The 21972-nt window shown below is 33.5% G+C and overlaps 3 long non-coding RNA genes across 3 annotated transcripts; 2 read left to right on the plus strand and 1 right to left on the minus strand.

The window, feature by feature from the left end:
- Nucleotides 1-6011: 6011 nt before the first annotated feature.
- Nucleotides 6012-7410, minus strand: LOC143059141 (uncharacterized). Its single transcript, XR_012973400.1, has 2 exons — nt 7305-7410; nt 6012-6323 (listed from the first exon to the last, which is right to left on the minus strand). It is a non-coding gene; the product is annotated as an uncharacterized LOC143059141 (long non-coding RNA).
- A 2729-nt stretch (nt 7411-10139) lies between these two features.
- LOC143059187 (uncharacterized) lies at nt 10140-12135 on the plus strand. The gene is made up of 4 exons (XR_012973421.1): nt 10140-10254; nt 10783-10865; nt 11350-11443; nt 11879-12135. It is a non-coding gene; the product is annotated as an uncharacterized LOC143059187 (long non-coding RNA).
- A 5178-nt stretch (nt 12136-17313) lies between these two features.
- On the plus strand, nt 17314-21339 carry LOC143059247 (uncharacterized). Its single transcript, XR_012973449.1, has 4 exons — nt 17314-17375; nt 17916-17998; nt 20258-20351; nt 21079-21339. It is a non-coding gene; the product is annotated as an uncharacterized LOC143059247 (long non-coding RNA).
- Nucleotides 21340-21972: the final 633 nt, after the last annotated feature.

Genomic DNA, 21972 nt, shown 5'->3' on the forward strand with positions numbered 1-21972 from the left:
CCCAGTAGTCAGCACTTTGGGGTTGACATGAATATCAATTATATGGTCATTTTTATAAATTTCCTGTTAACAAAACTTTTGAATTTTTGAAATACTAAGGCTTTTCTACCTCAGGAATAGATAACCTTAGCTGTATTTGGTAAACTTTTAGGAATTTTGGTCTTCAATGCTCTTCAACTTCGTACCTCATTTGGCCTTTTAATTTGTTTTGGATTTGAAAGTCACGTATAAGTCTTTTGTAGACGAAACGCGCGTCTGGCGTCAATATAAAATGTAATCCTGGTATATATGATGAGTTTATCTAAACATGACTTTAAAGTTCATTGATCAAACTTTTGAGATGATGTTAAAATCAAAATGAGCGTTTTGGACTAAAACCTTTTTACCACTTTGACATCACACGATGATGTTCATTTCTTATACAGTAAAACCTGGCTACACCAAATCCTGCATAAATCGAAAACCTGTATAAATAAAACATTTTTTTAAGCACCGTCATATCAAATTAAGTGTGTTGTGAACCTGACAAAACCGACCATTTGCCAAAACAGAACAGTCTCAAGTTCCGAAAAGGATCGGTATAAACAGGTTTCACTGTACCATGTGTACATGTATAACTAAAAGAACAACAAAGAATTTGTGGTTTCCATACATGACCCAAAATCAGAACATGCACATACAAAAACATCTCAAGTTCAATATATAAATCAAAATAACAAGCATAGAATGATTTACTAAAGAAACGTTACTTGAGTGTTAGTTTATTTATTACAATGATAGTTAACACTATTTGCTTTGCATACACTACCTGTGTTCATTTTTCAGATTTCGTTCTTCATCAACATTGCTATATTTAAGCACGACAATGTTATTACTATTCATGAACACATGAAAGATTTTGAACAGAAAAGAATGCTAATCATTTGAAAACATGTCCATACATTTAAAAAAATATATAATACAGGTAATTCAGCACGGGGTTTGAGAAGATTACAAAAAAGAGGTAAATATTTATCTACTTTAGAAGACAAAGGGGCCGGGCCATCTCTTGGACAATTCAGTCTAAAAAAAAAATGCTTACATTCTTTAATAAATAAAGAATAAGCATTAAATGAAAATTATTACAGTGAAACCTGACTAAACCGAATCCTGTATAAACCGAAATCCTGTATACACCAAATATGTTTTGAATTTAATAAAACCGAACATCGGCCAACACCGAACAAAATCTAAAGTGCCGAAGAGGTTTGGTTTAAACAGGTTTTACTGTATACAGTGACGGAGTCGATTTTATTGTATAGCGTCCCCGTAGTAAACAAAAATACCAAACTCTAAGACAATTTCCATGTAGGCGAAGTCAATACAAAGTGACAAAATCAAACGTTAGACTTTATTAACCAATGAAACGTATGGAAAACAAGTGTCATATTGCTTACTTCATTTACTTGGTACAGCAGTTTTTCGAAGAAAACAACATCTACATTATTTGGTCTCTGTTAGATACATTTATGTACATTTTTGTAGTTGTTTCATTGGCAATCATCCTTATGTTACTATGATAACTAAACAATACACAGAAAACTAAACATTGAACAAACAATACCCTTCAAAACTCGGATGAAAACTAATAGCACCGTAATAATACTCTTTGAAAAAAATAACTAAAGTTATGATACAATCTAGGAGCAGAAGACGCGTACTAAATTATAATCCTGGTACCTTTGATAACTATTGTACATACTCATGGAAATATGTAAAAAGTAAAATAATAAAAACTCCAAGGAATATTGAAAACGGGAAATCCCTTAACAAAGAGCAAAAGCAAATGCTAACACATAAAACGAATGAAAAACAACTGTCATACTCCTGAATTAGTACTGGTATGTCCTTAAGAAAAAATTGTGGATTAAATCTGGTTGTGTTGTTAGCTTAACCTCTCAATTGTTTGACAGTAGCACAAAATTCCATTATATGTGTGAGCAAAACAAACAGACAAAATAAGTAAAAATGTCAAATATTTGAACACAATATTGTGTTTAAATATCAATCACTATAAGACATCTTTGTCAACAAAGAAAAACAAAACGGTATATAGAATTCCATTGACAAAGCACATAAGCAAAAAAGAAAGACAAGAATACAAAAACGACCATAGCACACTAACACATTGGCGGGGTGTATACATGTCAATACCGAACCACACCAAGAAATATTCCATAATGGTCAACCAAATACATAACAAAAGATTAGGTTAAACATATTAAGATATCGAACTGCCATTTAATCTATTACATACTCATAGGCGTACGATCAGATGTTGCTGTTGCTGCTGCTGATGATAATAATATTGATAATGTTTGGTACGACTTTGATGATTGGGAAACATGGGATAATTGGGATGATAATGATAAGGATGATGATGCTTTTGTTAATTTTCTTGATGTTAATGATGATGAGGATGTTGATGACGACGATTGGGTCGATTGGGATAATTGGGATGATGATGGTGATAATGATGATGATGATGATGATGATGATGATGATGATGATGATGATGATGATGATGATGATGATGATGATGATGATGATGATGATGATGATGATGATGATGATGATGATGATGATGATGATGATGATGATGATGATGATGATGATGATGATGATGATGATCATTAAAAATAGTATAACCCGCAAATGCTATTTTTCCCCCATCATGACCATAGTTCAGTATTATATTTACCAAAAAAAAAAAAAAAGACTTTGTATTATTTTTATAACATATCTTATTTAAGCCATTCAATATATCAGTTCTTATTGAAAATATTCAGGGAATAAAAAGTGTCGCCCTCATAAAATTATAATTGTTTACATGGTTTTAAATGTTTAAATGGTTTTAATATTGATGCAAGCACACAGAACTAGCTTTAATTTTCTAAAATGTGTATAGGTTACATATAATTTCGTTACAGTTACCTAATAAAGTTTATAGTGTGAAAAAGGATATCAATTATACTGCACGTGATAAACATTTCAACAATTAATGTCATTTCAGGGATGCTTGACGCCAAAAGATTTGAAAATGTATAATTTAAAAAAAAATCAGCATAAATAAAACTCATCATAAATACCAGAATTTAAATTTTTTCGTCCGACGCACATTTCTTTGTCTACAAAAGACTCATCAGTGACACTCGATTCTTTTTAAAGGACAAAGTTAATCTATTCTTTGGGTAAAATTTTTTTTTGAAAATATTATTTACAAACATGTCCATTTCAATGATAATTCATGTCAACACAGACGTGCTGACTAAAGGATGAAAAACATTCCAATAACGAATGAACTGTACAATAGACAAAACCAACCCCCTTAGGGGAAAAGCCCTGCATCAATCGAATGAGCCCAAAGTAAAGCGTCGACAGTAAAGGCTTATCCTGCTATTCATGCACCACCTGCCATGTGAAACAATTACAGTGAAACCTGTTCAAACCGAACCTCTTCGGGACTTAAGATCTTATTCGGTTTTAGCCGATGTTTGGTTTTATCAGGTTCACAACGCACCTAATTTGATACGACGGCGCTTACGAAATGTTTGGTTCATATAGGTTTTCGGTTTATAAAGGATTCGGTTTAGTCAGGTTGTCTGTAGTCTAAAAGAAGGAAGAAACATACCAGAGGTACAGTAAAACTCATAGATTGAAAATAAACTGACAACGCCATGGCTAAAAATAAAAAGACAAACAAACAAATAATTGTACAGAAGACACAACATAGAAAACTCAAGACTAAGCAACACAAACCCCACCAAAAACTGGGGGTGATCGCAGGTGCTCCAGAAGGGTAAGCAGACCCTGCTTCACTTGTGTCACCCATCGTAAATATCATAAGCAGGAATAGGACACAATTTATAGACTGACAGATCGCACAATTTTTGTGATATTCAAAAATTAAAAAAACATTGAGTGGAGACACGGATTTACTTTAAAAGTTAACTATATAACTATGTAACGTCGATTTCAGTTGCTTTTCTCATAACTGTGCTGGCGCAGTTTTTGTGCCAGGGGTCCGACCCAGCTATTAACAAATAAAAACAACAAGTAAAAAATCTCATGCGTGCGAGACCCCTGGATTAACCTTTATAAGGAACGTTCGAAGACTTCAGAATAAGTCTTTTTCTAGACGAAATGCGCGTATGGCGTAAATACAAAATTTAATCCTGGTATCTTTGATGAGTTTATTAATTTGGATACTTTATAAATTTAAATTTGGGACAGTTAAATTAATTTGGGATCCTCATGATGAATCCAAAAGAGTTAGAAAGGCCAAATAAAGTACGAAGTAAAACTCCTAAAACAGCTAAGGTAATCAATGCCTGAGGTAGAAAAGCCTTAGTTTTTCAAAAAATCTAAACTTTTGGAATTTTTAAATATGACCATATCAATGAGAATTCATGTCTGCACAGAAGAACACAAGTGCTGACTACTGGGCTGGTGATACCGTCGGGGAATTAAAACTCCACCAGACGGAGCTAAAGGATATATGTCTTCTTATACGTTCGGTGTCGACCATATCTGACGTAGTTTGTTTTCAAAATTTATAAAAAATAAGCAACACGACGGGTGCCACATGTGGAGCAGGATCTGCTTACCCTTCCGGAGCATCTGAGATCACCCCTAGTTTTTGGTGGGGTTCGTGTTGTTTATTCTTTAGTTTTCTATGTTGTGTCATGTGTACTATTGTTTGTCTGTTTGTCCTTTTCATTTTTAGCCCTGGCGTTGTCAGTTTATTTTCGATTTATGAGTTTGACTGTCCCTCTGGTATCTTTCGTCCCTCTCTTGTTACTGTTACACGCTTTGTGTTTAACCAGACGAATAATAGTAAACAAGAAACAATATAGAAAACTGAAGACTAAGCAACACGAACCCCACAAAAAACGGGGGATATGAGGTGCTCCGAAAGGGTGATTTAAATTATCCCATGGAGCTAAAGCATTTTTGTCTTCCCATGCGTTCGGTGTCAACCATATCTGAAGCAGTTTGTTATAATCTACATATACGTTGACAAAACCGACAGTAAAGCTTTTGTCACTTTTGAATGAATTTTGGTCTGAACTGTCATTTTGATCTCAATAGGCTCTGTAAAGTCTGAACTATAAATTATTCAGTTTATAATTTAACTTCAGCTTTCATTCAATTTTCAGACTTGTCCATTGCATTAATTTCAGTATTGTGCAAACATTTTGTTTGCTATCAATTCAGTACTATTCAGTATGATGTTGAGGGAACTAGCAGCTACTGCAAAGGTTAAAAACAAACTGAACAAAATGTTAGTTGCAATTGAAATATCTGATTTTACAGCAGTGAATGAGTCCGAAAATTATCTTGAAAAATTAAAGTGACGTAAAAAATTATTGTTCAGTCTTTAAACAGCTGTTCAGGTCAAAATGGCCGCTTAAGATCAACATTGGTTTACCAGTGTTGGAAAAACACATTTTCTATGCTGAGTTTATTTACAACCACTGGATCGATGCCACTGCTGGTGGAGATTTATTTCCCCGAGGGTATCACCAGCCCAGTAGTCAGCACTTCGGTGTTGACTTGAGTTATCATTAGTATGTTCATAATCATAAATTAACTCTTAACAAAATTTTGAATTTTTGAAATACAAAGGCTTTTCTACCTCAGGAATAGATTACCTTAGCTGTTTTTGGCAAAACTTTTAGGAATTGTTGGTCCTCAATGCTCTTCAACTTCATACTTATTTGGCCTTTTAACATTTTTTGATTCGAGCATCACTGGTGAGTCTTTTGTAGACGAAACGTGCGTCTGGCGTTAATATAAAATTTCAATCCTGGTATCTATGATGAGTTTATTTTCAGTAGTTGTGCCATTAAGGAAACTGAATCCAAGACAGTAATCATTCATTTAAATCATCGATAAGTCTGAAAATATGAAATCGATGCATACAAATACACAATATGGCTCTTTTTGTTCAAAACAAACAACAGACCACCAACCCTTAGGGATTTGCAATGAAACATTCAACGTTTGTTTATGCTTTATTTCTTACAGACAGACCATTTATTTCTGGCAAATATATCCACCTAGTAAACTTCCGTTTTCGCACCAGACCGCGTGAAACTTGTATTTTCTGGGAGCATAGAAGAACATACAATCCTCTGAACGGCTAACTGTTCCATCTGGTTCTGCGCTATCAAATGCAAAGTAGGTCATCTTCACCATATCTCCGTTCTTCCGAATCCATCTCCAATCCCCACCGGATTTGTATCTATCGATGTTTCGTCCTCCGATGAAATAGTGCACACCTTTTGAATTAAAAAAAAAAGTAAATGAACATTTCTTTCAAGTAAGAAGTTTAGATAGCCATACAACCAGGTTAAATCCACTAGTCTACTTTCTACATTAAGAAATGTCTGTACTCAGTCAGGGAAATGACATTGGTATTCCATACGTCAAATGTGTGTTTTTTACTTCTGATTTTGGCATTTTATAAAGGACTTCCCATGGAAATTTCGGTATTTTTGTAATTCTTCATTCAATGAGAATTTTTTTTAAAATCATATCACACATTCTATTTTTATATATAAATGATGTCAATTGGCCTTTTCAGAATCTAAAGGAATATGGGTAGTCTCATTGTTCGTACACCAAAATAAAAATAACTTTAAGTCATTGGTTGCATTTCTATTGTTCAGAACGTTTTAAACCTATCACAACGTTATGGTATACGCTTTTGAAAATATTACCCAGAATGCATTTGATTTTGAAACAGCAAAATCACAACATATACTGACCTCTAGACTGGTTACAATGAAATTAACACAACTATTAAACGTCTTGTGAAATTGAAAACAGAATGTTCTATGATAAAGTAAAGAACTCAGACATATTAAACGAATGGAAAACAACTTTCATATACCTAACTTGGTGATGGCATATCATCATGCAGAAAATTGCGGGTAGGATCTGGTTTTAAAGCTAAAGAAGCCCCGCAGTTGTATGACAGTCGCATACAATTCCATTATATTGACAATTTGTATAAATATCGAGCCACGCATAAACAACATCAGTACCTAGATAAAATACTTTAAAACCATCATATATGTGACACAGAATAATTATCAACCAGGTATTGTTATCTTCCGATTAACTTATTATTATATAAAGGACGATACGTTATGTTTGATAACCGTGGTTGTTCAATTATGTTATCAGACCCTCTTGTTATTTCGATAAATTCTGAGTAGATGATTATTCTAGTGATATTATGACCAGAATAAGTTTACCTGTATTCAATCGTACAAGTTCGTGCTTCATCAACATTGCTTCATTTAGGGTATCAAAGTTTGCTAAAGATGCCCCAAGTAGTAAACACTTTGCCTGAAATGATGAAATAATATAAATACACTTATTGTCATTTACAAATACTGAAAGCGTTTATATATGAAAATTGCACATATTGTTAGCTTTATGCTATTTTCTGGATGTTACCTTTAAATTCTATAAAATTTGAAAGATGTTTAGAAAAGCAAAGACGTCTTGTTTCAGGTATTTGTTTTAGACTTTTAGATACTAGTATGTAAAAATAAGAATACTTCATATGATAGAAATCAGTATTATATAGCATCGCGTTCACAAACAATTTGAACACAAGAAACACATAATCTCTTTGCAAAGCTTACATTTTTTATTCTTTTTGTTCTTTTTTCACCTGTCATATTTAGTAACTCAAAATTCTATAAAGCGAGGAAATAGTGGAAATCTGTCTGTGTCTCCTGTGTTAATAGAACTGGTCTAAAAAATGACTTTTTTTGTGCCGGTATACTGAGACCTGTACCCTCTAAACAGAGAAGTGATTAAGGTAATGTAGACAAAAAATATTGAAAACAAATAAGTTACTGTATTGATGATTTCACTGTAGGAATAAAAAGTAGTGACAAAATATTTAATAAAAAAAACTTGCAAAACTATATCAAATTAAATAAGATGTATAACTTTAACTCGGTCGATAAAACGCATTATGTTAAGCATAGGTAACAGTGCAGAATGAACCAATGATTCTAACTTCAGATTGCACACAATTATGAACACAAAAGTTTATTCCGATTTTTAAATTGAATTTTCATTAAATGCTTTTTATTAGACATTAGTGTACTATAAAGATGAAATAAATCGGATAAAGGATCGAATGATGGGTTACCAACCACAGAAATAATATCATATGGTCCTCAACGGAAAAAATAGCATTGTATGAATCCCGTTATTCTGTATTTACGAATGAATTTATCCCCAAGGCATTGATTTTCCTTCAAATAAACTAAATACAATTATGTTTAAGAAAATATACCGCATGACAATCGAAACTTTTATCAACGAATGAAACAAATTACAAATAGAAAGGAAACGAGTTCAAAACTTCAAACATTAAAATGAAGAAAAATATTGACTTATTTTAATAACTGTACTTCAGAAAATATTGTGTTCACCAATCTTTTTGATTTTGTAATTAAAAATTGACTTCAAATCGAAGGAATTACAAATAATGAATTTCTTTTTGAAGTCATATGAAACCTCAAATTAGAAAAATAATTATGCATATGTTTCTTATAACAAAATTGACAGTTGTCGTTATTAAACTTAGGTACATATACTTTTTTCGGAAGAAAATTCTTTAATTTGTCCATATTTAGCATGTTTAGAAGAAGTTTACTTTTTTTAATTGCTTGCTTCCAGGAAGCAATTCGCCAACATATTTTCCGTATTCAAAGTGACCTTAGCGTGACCCTTCTCGTAAAAATCAGGTGATCGTAAAACGCATGGATCTGTCATTTTAATAAACTATTATCTGATTGTACATGTTATACACGTGCTCAATATCCATGCTTCTTTTTTGCTCATTTACTATAAGGTGGAAATCGGTAAACTACGGCTTCTACACACGACAACTAATTAGAGGCCATATTTTCAATTCATAACAGACACAGAGAGAAAAATGACGATTATCCGATATATTTGCGTACAAAATGTTAAAATCGTGCACAGAAGACTAAGTTAATGATATATACATGCATTGGTTAAAGAATTGGATGAACAATATTTTTCACCAGTCACTCGTTTCATATAACTTTAAGTTGGTACCAAATGATTAAAGAAAAACATATCCATAAAACAATTTAATTTCAAAAACTTGTTGTAAAATTGGATTATAAATATAATTGATAGTTCATTATAAAATAAACAATTAATTGTATTGTACATCTAGCAGTTGTTTTCGTTTCGTTTCGTTGGTTTATATAATCGATCGTTTGATTCGATCATCGAATTGAAAATGGAAACGGGAAAATTGTAAATGAGACAACAACCCGACCAAAGTGTAGATAACAGCCGAACGTGCATGGAACTTATTTGCTGTCATACAAGTGAGAGGTTTAGCTAGCTATAAAAAACAGTTTTAAACCACAGTTCTCAACTTAAGAAAATGACTGTACCCAATCAGGAACATGACAGTTGTTATCCATTCATTTGATGTGTTTGGGCTTTTGATTTTGCCATTTGATTAAGGTCTTTCCGTTTTGAGTCTCTTCGGAGTTCAATATTGTTGTGATTAGACTTTTTTCTATTGTAAACAAAGCTCCTGCAGGTTACAGAGATTTATCAATACTGTATCCATTGTTTTTTTATAATGAGAATTCAAAGCTATCATTTTGTCATTTTTAAAAATTATTTCTTCCTTTTGTTTGTAAAGATTGGAATAACACGAAAACGTCAATAGATACACAACCATCGGTACTTGTAAGATCTCAAACTCAAGAAAATTGCTAAATGTGCAAGTTATCCATGACTAATGATAAAAGGAGGTAGTACAAAATTTATGATGTTAATAATCAACCTCAAATTATTTCACGTAAAATAACAATAGTTTGTTAATATCACGTAATGAATTTAACATGGAATTTGAGTTTTAGTTTGAGTAAACAGGACGGAAAAGCGCATATATGGCAGCAGATCAAAATGATAACATTTACTGTAATGAAATTATAAAAGTACGTAGAAGATAGATTTCAATTTAACAAAATATGTTTCCATAATTAAAATGAAATTAGATATATGTTGTTTTGTATATAAAAAAAAACCCGGATGATAGTATCGAGTTTTATTTTGGAATATCTGCGTTATTCGTTATGATAATTATCACTTGCTGTGTGTTTGTACTTCTTCTGGTTATATGTCATGCAGGTATGTCAAAATATTTCTAAGTTTATTTCTGAACAAAAAATGATTATATACACATAAACAAACACACATACATATATATAATTATAAATATTCTAAAATCACATACATTTTATTAAATAGTTGCCTTTTACATGTACATGTTTTAATGAATTCGTACCAACCCTATTAACGCAAAATCCTTTCTTCTAAGTACCAAAGGATATAACAAGTATTCCTCATTCTATACTTTATCAAATTTCAAAAATCTGTAGATAAAATATCTTTGCTTTATCAAATCTACTTTTATAAAGAAAAATATAATGTGTAACTGCAATATGAACAAAAAATGTAGGCAGTCGTAGATTTTTTTTGGTAAGAAATAAGAGAAACGGCCATATAGATATCTTGTAGGATTATATCCAGACTCTGTGGACACGCATGACTTGAGTTCTTACTCGATTTAAAACAAGGATATTATTGTCTCTCTTATTTCCCTCTTTACTTCTTAAGGGTACATGATTCACGCTTTAAGCAGTTTTATATTTATAGATGAATGCAGCTACCCATTCCGCCGAGTTGGTAAAGGATGTTATCTGATACAAAAAGATAACACTTCTGGTGATGAAGCTTTTGTAAGTACTTTAGTCACCTCCATAAAGGCAATCTAGGCGAGGTATAACATTGTAAAACTCTATAGAAATCTACATTTATACTGCACTTTGCAATGATCACGAACATTCTATTTTTTAGAATCTTATAAGTTTGGGAAACATTCCATAAAGTCTTTTTTTAGCATTTGACGTATTTATATGAAAATGTATAAAAATGTTTGTTAAAGCTTTGATATTATTACATAATTTAATTTTAAGCGACTGGCATGAGTTTTTGCTACAACACATAAACAATTCGCCGTTTAAGAATCTACTGCATCCTGGGTAATATTTTCAAAAGTGTACACCAAAACGTGGTGATTGGTTAAAAATGTCATTAACAATGAAAATTCAACCATTGACGTGACATCATTTTCATTTTGGGGTACGAGCAATGAAATTACCCATGATTTTTTAGATTCTGAAACGGCCAATTATTTACAGTTGTTGAGTGTTATGTTTTCAGGCTAAATGCTTACGACGAGGAGTATACCTGGCGAACTTTGAAACCCTGAATGAAGCATTGCTCATGAAGTATGAACTGCTAAAAATGAACACAGGTAATGTAGATAATGTAAAACTAGTCACTGTTATGATTTGTAATATGACTAGCAATAACATGAATATTCAAAACTGATACTTATTGGGCGCCTTGAATCTAGTTATACATGTAACAGTTCATCTATTTTACTCTGTATATTTCCCCGTCTCTCTCTCTCTCTCTCTCTCTCTCTCTCTCTCTCTCTCTCTCTCTCTCTCTCTCTCTCTCTCTCTCTCTCTCTCTCTCTCTCTCTCTTACATGACACATACGTTATGTACATGTAGAATAAATCCAAATCGATGAAGACATTAAAGTATATCCGACTTGTTACAGCTTGGAGGGAAAAGAAATGCATGTCAGTTTCACTAAAATCAAATGAGACTGTTTTGTGTTCAGATATTTTCGTTTAGTTAAACCAGCTTTTTCATACTTGTGACTTTTATTTTTTCAAAAGGTGTGCATTATTACATTGGCGGACGCAATATTAATAGATATAAGCCCGGTGGCGATTGGAGATGGATCAAGAAGAACGGAGAAATGGTCAAGATGACGTACTTTGCTTTTGATTCAGGGGAACCAAATGGATCACTCAGTGCGTCGCAAGATTGCATGATATTCCATGGTTCATTGAGATACCGGATCCATAGTGCAGATTGCGGTGGTTCATATGGAGGTTATATTTGCGAAAAATAAATTGAATTTCAAAAAAAATATTTAGATTCTTTTTATTTTGTTCGTTTTCTTGATTGTAATCTGTCAAATCGGCATGTCTGCGATTGGAAATATTTCGTTAAATTTACCCAATCTGGACCATGATATAAAATAGATAGGCTGTAAATGTGCAGTATGGCATCAAACTCTTCAAAATGTCATAATCACATTAAACGAAATTTTTATTTGCTGTAGTCACAATTGTTTTTTCTCTCAATTTTGCCATCAACTAGTATGATTTTTCAAGGTGTTTTATTTCCTATGAAAACACACAACAGGTACCAATAAGAAAGCCGGATCTAATTATAACTTCAAAATTCCTACAAAATCAACGCAACCATTGCTGTTTGTCAGCCTTAAGCCCCAGTCCCACTAGACCACGATCGCACCACGCTCACCGCGATCTAAAATAAATTTCGATCGTGGTGAGGTCGCGGTATGAGCGGCATGAAAATGTAAATTTTCGTTGCTTTCACGATGCTACTACGTCCTCTCTACGCTTCTACAAAGATCCCGCTACGATTATACCACGTTCTCACCGCGCTTATTCTGCGACCTCACTACGCTTATCAAGATCTTTCTACGCTCTTCACGTTCTCACTACGACCATACCACGAGTTATCCGATTGCAACACGATCTTACTGCGATTATTACACGTTCTTACCACGATTATACTACGTTCATAGCGCGATCTTACTACGTTCTCAGCAATAACGTCAACATCGTGTTCCATATCAATACAGTTCAATTCCTTCTATTTCTGATTAAATCGTAGATTTCTCGGAAACAATACAGTCATGCCACCAAAATCTACCAGAACACGTGGGCATGGTGGTAGGAGTAGATGTAGAGGCAGAGGGAGCAAAGTAACGAATCCTGACCAAACAGAGATGTCGGACCGACCAATCCAACCTAAATTACAACATATTGCTGGTCCATGAAGCTCAATGACGATATTTTAGTGAACGATAGCAGAGATGACATAGATGTATCAATATATATATATAGGAAGATGTGGTATGAGTGCCAATGAGACAACTCTCCATCCAAGTAACAATTTATAAAAGTAAACCGTTATAAGCCAAGGTACGGCCTTCAACACGGAGCCTTGGCTCACATCAATCAGCACGTTATAAAGGACCCAAAATATTACTAGTGTTAAACCATTTAAACGGGAAAACCAACGGTCTTATCTATATAAAAACGAGAAGCATGGTTGAGCCGTTAGAGCAAATGGATAATTACATTCAAACAAACAAAATCTAGGGAGCTTTTTTTTTATATATTTTATGTGAAAATGACAATGAGAATGATGGTCGTAGTGTGAACGTAGTCAGGTCGTAAGAAGAGCGTGATGAGGACGGCAAGGGCGTGCTAGACTCGTACTATGGTCGTGAACAGCGTGGTATAGTCGTAGTTGGGTCGCAGTGAGAACGTGATGGTCGTAGTGAGGTCGTGATAACGTCGCTGTGCGATCGTAGCGCAGTCTCTCCGAATAGAATCACGCTTTCGCTACGCTCTCGCTACGCTCTCGCTACGATTGTACAGCGACCTTGGCGATCTTACTACGATCTTAGTGCGCTCTCACTACGCTTCTGCTACGACCTGATTTCGCCACGACCGCACCACGATTGTTTTGAACATGTTCAAAGTTGGCCACGCTCTTCACGATCTTGAAGACCTCACCACGACCGTGATACGACCTTACTGCGATCTACACGATCGCACTACGATCATCAAAATTTGCATTTTTTTCACAGATCGTAGTGCGATCGTGGCCTAGTGGGACTAGGGTATTAGGTTTCGGTAAAGGGATTTGTAGATTTCTGTTTGACTTTTTATATAAAAAAAGATGATGTGGTACAATACTAAGGAGACAAAAATCCACAAGAGACCAAATGCCATTGCAATTGATGGTTATACGTCACCACACTGTCTTCAACAAAGAACAAGTCTAATACTGCATAGTCAGCTATTTGTCATGTTTCTTTTTGTCTATAGTTGTGTGTGTTTCACTTCGACTTTAGAGTTTTCTTTTAACTTTCCCCGTTGTGATCATCTATCCTTATGTGCATTATGTACATTGAATACCACTTGGAAAATCAATCTCTCTAAATATATACAAAGTCAACAATAGTAAAGGCCGGTGTTCAAAAATCATAAAAAAATTGAGAGAAAACAAATTAGGGTTATAAACTAAAACCGAGGAAACAAACCAACTATAGGAAAACAAAGGAACAACGAGAACACTAAAGTGTAACATAAACAAACACAATCATAGATAGAAACGAACTATTTGATAACAACTTCCATATTCATGACTTAATAAGGACATTTAAAGGAATAAATGTTTGGTTGAACCTCATGGTATGACTAGCCCAATGCAAATGCAAAATTATTTTTAAACATATTATAGATTATTTTTCATATTGGCTCTGGCATTATTCCGTGACTCCCATAATCTGCCCATGGCTTTAACTAAAGAGTCGATATGGGTCGAGGGATGATTATAGGGCCAATATGGAAAAGACCTGTCGTAATCTATTGATCACATATTTAATTTCTGCAGAAATGAGAAAAACATTCAATTATAACTGTAACTTTTTGATTAACCGGTACTGTATTGAACAGGGAAAATCATATAATAATATCACGTTTTCTATCATTTTTTTTTCATTTACTGCGTACAAATGTGTTGTAAAATTTCCCATTATTTTTTGATATGGTAGTACATGTGCACTAAAGCGAAAAATTGACAAAACTAGGGTTCAATTGACAAAAGATGGTTGGACATTGTTGTTTATTGCTGTTGTAGCATAATTCTCATTGTTTTCAATATCATCAACGTCATTGTCGTGAAGGACACAATGACTTCACGTTATTTGTAATCGTAGCACAAAAAACCAATACACCCCTTTAATATATCCCGGGCAGCAATATGAGTAGGACAATTTTGAGGTTATTACATATACAAAACCCAATGTTTTCGTACCAAATATGTGAGAAAAAATGTTATTGTATAGCTCACGCAGTTTGAGCAAAAACTTGTTATTAAACACAGAGGTCCCGAGTTCCAGTGCCGAAGGAGACAATGTGATTTTGCAATGATAATCAGGCTCTCTTGTTACACACTTAATAATACACTCAAAGGTGTTAGTCCGATTTCATTAAATGCTTTTTATTAATTAACTACACTGTTATTGGACTTAATATGATGAAAACTGCCTATGCAATATAATGTGTAAACTAGGCCAATACAGAATAACTCGGCCAATACAGATTTTTTTCTGTATTGGCCGAGTTATTCTATATTGGCCGAGTTGACACAAGTGCAGGAATTCGGAACGTCTCTAGATTTTACATCGAAAGTCACGATAAACAAAAACTGAAAGTAAACAGTTGTTTTGAAGACGCAGTTGCCAGTTGTCATTTTTTTAATAGTGATCTTAAACATGCTGAAAATGTCAGTATGGCATACATTTCAGGCGAAAGACGGTCACATTCATTTAAAAGGTATTTTGAAAGCAGACGATAGAACTATTTCAGGTTTGGGGAACGAGTAGATTATCACAAAGTTCATTTCTTGACGACCTCATAATTTCACGATTGTACACATCGATTTTAAATAACACGTGCAATGGCAGTACCTTTCCAATTACTATTTATGTGTTGCGTCTAAATTTAAGTTGTAACACTTTATAGTGACTGAAAAGGGTAGAAAAATTCATCAGATGAGAAAATGCTGAAGACACCTGGAAACAGCACCAGATCATTATGTATTGCATCTAATACAAAGAAACAAACTGAGATTTGGATAGTTCCACTTCAAGGTAAAAATATTTATCTCTTGAAATGATATTAAGAAAATATTGTAACACTGTAGTTAATTAATAAAGATATTATTACGTGTATTTCTGTATTGGCCTTGTTATTGGTCCTCGGCCAGCTGTATTGGCCTTCGGCTTCGCCTCAGGCCAATACAGCAAGCCTCGGACCAATAACAAGGCCAATACAGAAATACTTACGTAATAATATCATATTATTACACGGGAATGCACTAAAGGATGAAATACTATACATCGGGTAAAACATATATCACATAGTTTTCTACGGAATAAATGGCTTGGTGTTTGTCCTGTTATTCTGTATCTGTTGAACGATTATCCCCAATGCAATTCAATCATACATGGTATCAGAGAATTGAATAAATACTAAACATAAAGGGATAGAGTTCGAATGTTCGAACATTCAGATACTTTAATAATATAATATGGACTGTATTTTAATTAGATTTCTTTTAGATATTTCATGTTTTATACAGTCTTAATTGGAAACTAAAAAAAGAGACTGGTATAAATAAGAATCAATCTCTTTTTACTTTGGTTGTTGTGAATAGTACTTAGACAGATGTATCACCAGCTACAAACTGGTCGGTACAAGTAAATTATCTCACTCTCAAATTAGGCCGAATGTGACAATTGGAATGATAAACTTTGTTTTCCATGACCAAGGATAAACCGGATAGGTAACGACAAAGAGGAAGAAATCATTTAAACAAAGAAGCATCCTGTACAACATATAAAACAATATAAAACTAGTTGCAACCGTCATTAAGCAGAAATTCGTATCTGGCCTTTTGAAATTTTGGATCCTCAATGCTCTTCAACTATGTACTTGTTTGGCTTTATAAATATTTTGATATGAGCGTCACTGACGAGTCTTATGTAGACAAAACGCGCGTCTGGCGTACTAAATTATAATCCTGGTACCTTTGATAACTATTGACATAGATAACAATCTGATGAAAATTGCATCAGCAATTATTTCGCATACATTAAATGACTCCTAAATGTTCATTATCTTTGACATGTTTAAAGACAACAATATCTTAAATTGTACAAATTTTACATTTAATTGGTTGAACAGTAATAATGTTAGTGTACTAATGTCATTTTATGAATTGTACGTGCAGTAAGTAGTTAAATTTGCGTGAACAACAGTGAAGACTACACATGTGGCAGGCGAAATGGAGAACATTTATTGCAATGAAGTACGTAGTATAAATCGATAACAATTTAACAAATGTAAACCTGTTTCAATAATTAAAATGAAATTAAATATCAGCTATATAAAAGCAAAATTTTATAATCGAGTTTCATATTGGAAATTTATGTGGTATTCGTTATGATAATCTTTTATTTCATCTTGTTTGTTATTCTGTTGGTTCGATGTCACGCTGGTAGGTTAAAATATAAAATTACTCATTACTCAACAACAACAAAATATACACACACAAACACATCTATATAAATGAAACCTTTATTCTTAACACCATACAATGTAATAAGAATTGCAATAGGGAAAATCATTTGTTCTTAATTTAATAATGATTATGAAGTATAAAGAAATCAGAAGATAACATATCTTTGCATTCCTCTACTTTAATGACGAAATAATGTGTATACAATTGCAACGTGACTAAATATTTTTTTTATATAGGTAGGCATGCATCTGTATGATTTTTTTTAATTAAAAAGAATCGACTTATAACAAATGTATTTACCAAAAGGACAACGTTCATGGAAATGTCAAACAATAGAGAGGTTTATATACCTAAGATATCAGATTGTATCCACCTATTTTTAAAAAAGAAAATGCCTGGACCAATTTGATAACGGACATACCATTTCCGTATTTTTTTTTAACGTTTTTCTCTTGTATTTCCATCTTTATTGAGCAGGTTTTATGATTCAAACAATAACGTATTCTATATTTGTAGATGATTGCAGTTATCCATACCGTCGAGTTGGAAAAGGATGCTATCTTATTCAAAAGGATAATATTTCGGCCGATGATGCTTTTGTAAGTTTTTTAGTCATCCACATAACGTCAATTTATATTCTATTTTGTGTCGTTCTATGTTTTGATGTTGTTCTATTGTTTCAAGGAAGGGTGAAGGTTGGTTAAAACTGTCAAACTCGCTGCATTTGTTTGCCCCTGTCCTATGTCAGGAATCTGAAGTTCGGTAGTTGGCGTTTGTTGATGTGGTTCATAAGTGTTTCTTTTTTTAATTTTGTATATACATTAGACCATTGGTTATTCAGTTTGAATGGTATAGCACTAGTCATTTTGGGGCCCTTTATTGTTTGCTGTTCGATGAGAGCCATTTAGTACCCAGTTAATTATACAGGAAAAACTGTTGACGCGGGAAAATATGATTAAATTCTGTATATAAATCTACTTTGTAACGTTCGGAGGACGTGTTTTTCAACAGACTGTCGGCATCCCAATGGGAACAAACTGTGCCCCTCTACTTGCCGACTTCTTTCTTTATTATTATGAGGCTGACTTCATGCAGGAACTTCTTAGGAAGAAAGATAAGAAGCTAGCAATATCCTTTAACTCTACTTTCCGCTATATAGATGACGTTCTTTCACTAAACAATTCAAAATTTGGTGACTATGTGGAACGCGTCTATCCCATCGAATTGGAGATAAAGGATACGACAGATACAGTTAAGTCGGCTTCATATCTTGACTTACATCTAGAAATTGACAATGAGGGTCGGTTGAAAACAAAACTTTACGACAAAAGAGATGATTTCAGCTTTCCAATTGTGAACTTTCCATTTCTAAGTAGCAACATTCCAGCAGCACCTGCATACGGGGTATATATCTCCCAATTGATACGATATTCCCGTGCTTGCATTTCCTATCATGATTTTCTTGATAGAGGGTTACTGCTCACAAGGAAGCTATTAAACCAAGAGTTCCAAATGGTGAAGTTGAAATCATCCCTTCGTAAATTTTACGGACGCCATCACGAGTTGGTTGACCGTTATGGAATAACTGTTTCACAAATGATATCGGATATGTCCCTTACGTCGTAACTACAATCCCCTTCCCTTTCATGAATGTGACCTACCGAATTAGAATATTTACCGGATTTGTAATCACATAAGCAACACGACGGGTGCCACCTGTGGAGCAGGATCTGCTTACCCTTCCGGAGCACCTGAGATCACCCCTAGTTTTTGGTGGGGTTCGTGTTGTTTATTCTTTAGTTTTCTATGTTGTGTCATGTGTACTATTGTTTTTCTGTTTGTCTTTTTCATTTTTAGCCATGGCGTTGTCAGTTTGTTTTAGATTTATGAGTTTGACTGTCCCTTTGGTATCTTTCGTCCGTCTTATAATGTTGCAATTTTTCAAAAATCACAAACACATGTGCTCTCTTTTTATAATCTAATTATATTGCGTTAACTTGTAAGTATTTGTTGTTCAATGCCATTTTGTCTCTGGTGTAGAGGTGTCTCATTGGCTATTATACCACATCTTCTCATTTTTATAATTAGTTAGTAGTAGCTGCTGATACCCCTTGACTTTTATACAATTTCACTTTTGTTAAGATCTGTTTGAGTTGAGTATTTTGTCTTGATATCGTACAAAGCAAGAATATTTCATACATCGTCTCGCTTCAAATTCTATCATTTTTATACATGAAAGCTACAGGTTGACGTTATAACACAAAAAATCACAGTACTAAAAGATGAATTATATAGGTCAAGTGAAATACCTATCTAACAAATGTCTAATGAGTCACAAAAACAGAGAAGGTGTGTTCGAATAGCTATTTTTTTACTGAAAGTACTTGACGACAGTCTTTCAAGTTGGATGATGAAAATGCATATCTTCGAAAAATTCCAATTTTTTGTGTGTGATAACTAGAGTTTATAGTCTTCATACACTAAAACAATCTAGTCTGCCCTTCCACGAAATATTTATTTAGAATTTTTTTAAATGTTTATAAATTTTCGAAAATTCCACCTGACAACCGATCAAACAATAGTTTTAAGTTGAATCAATGCAGACAAGATTATTAACTGATGCTCATTAGCTAGTTGATACATTTGTCTTTAAAAATACAACTGACATATAAGGATCGTAATGGTGCAATATGAATAAATTTATCGGTTTCAAGAGCAAAAATGGTAGCGCGTCATCCCTACAATGGCTTCCGTTTCTACGATTGTGAAAATGAACTGGCGTAATGTTGAGATAATTTTGACGAAGTAGGATCCTGACTGAATACAAATGGAATATTATTATAATGGAATACTTTTAGGCTAAATGCTTACGACGAGGCACACACCTGGCGACCTTTGAAACCCTAAATGAAGCCATGTTAATGAAGTATGAACTATTGAAAATGAACACAGGTAATGTAAATAATTATTAAGGTGCTATATATTGTCATTACAGTATTATATAAATAAAAGTAAAAAAAGAGACAAATCAAATGTTAGTTACACTAAGTAAATAAATGAACAGAACGGATCATGAGGTCTCTCTCTCTCTCTCTCTCTCTCTCTCTCTCTCTCTCTCTCTCTCTCTCTCTCTCTCTCTCTCTCTCTCTCTCTCTCTTTCTCTCTCTCTCTCTCTCTCTGAAAATACTGAACTTAGAGGAAAATCCAATCGGAAAGTCCATAATCACAGGGAAAAATCAAATAACAAAACACATAAAAAACGAATGGATAAGAACTGTCATATTCCTGACTTGGTACAGGCATTTTCTAATTTAGAAAATGGTGGATTAAACCTGGTTTTATAGCGCTAACTCTCTCATCACTTTGATGATAGTCTCATAAAATTCCTTTATATTTACAATGATGCGTGAACTAAACAGACATGATAAATAAAATAGTCAAAATATGGATACAGCAGTCATCATCGTGTAACAATTTTAAAAGGAACAGTTTAAAAGAACACAAAACCATCTATCTACGAACACATTCATTGATTCGCGTGTCTGACGTCAGAAAATGTTATGCGTCACATATATTTGTCGTTCAATGTATATACAGACAATTTTAAAATTTCGCATAGGCAATGTTAATTTAGTTATCGTTTTCAAATATTCACTTTTGACTTTTGTTTATTTCACAGGTATACATTATTATGTCGGCGGACGTAACATCAATAGATATAAGCCCGGTGGTGATTGGAGATGGATCAAAAAGAACGGAGACATGGTCAAGATGACTTACTTTGCTTTTGATACAGGCGAACCTAATGGATCACTCAGTTCATCAGAGGACTGCATGTTTTTCTATGCTATTAGGGGATACAGGTTCCACAATGTTCGTTGCGCAAACGCTGGTTCATATGGAGGCTATATTTGCGAAAAATAAATTTAATTATAAAACATTGAAATTTTTGTATATTTTGATGTCCATTCCTTATCCATTTTGAAATTGCTCAAATATCTAGTCCTCAACTCTTCAACTAAACCAATAATGTCGTTTATCAACCCAAATGATATATGAGCAATAACCTCCGCGCCTTGAATTCAAATACAGTTTATTCATATGTCAAACATGAGTATATATCAAATATTCCTGTAAACACAAAATGGTTCACACAAAAGAACAATTTGCATTGCTCTAAGTAAATCTCGCTTTCATCATCATGATTATGACATCCGAAATCGAATAAATTTTAGCTGTTCTAACAATAAATCACAATGAGTGCTACTGTTTTAGCAGGACCTGCCATGATCACATGTGATATCCCATTTGTGAATGTTGTTGATCAGTCGTTAATTTTCGGTATAGTACTTTGTAGACTTTTGTTTGTTTGTATGTTTATCTTTTATGTTTTTGTTCAACTGGTGTCTGTTTTTATGTCCGTCGTTAATGTTTTTGTGCAAGGTGTTGTCTGTTTGTCTATCTGTCGTTTATGTTTTTGATCAAGTTTTCTGTTTGTATGTCCGTAGTTTATGTTTCTGATATAGGTGTTGTCTGTTTGTATGTCCGTAGTTTATGTTTCTGATATAGGTGT

The sequence above is a fragment of the Mytilus galloprovincialis genome, chromosome 14 (assembly GCF_965363235.1).
Source record: "Mytilus galloprovincialis chromosome 14, xbMytGall1.hap1.1, whole genome shotgun sequence".
Classification (NCBI taxonomy): Eukaryota; Metazoa; Mollusca; class Bivalvia; order Mytilida; family Mytilidae; genus Mytilus; species Mytilus galloprovincialis.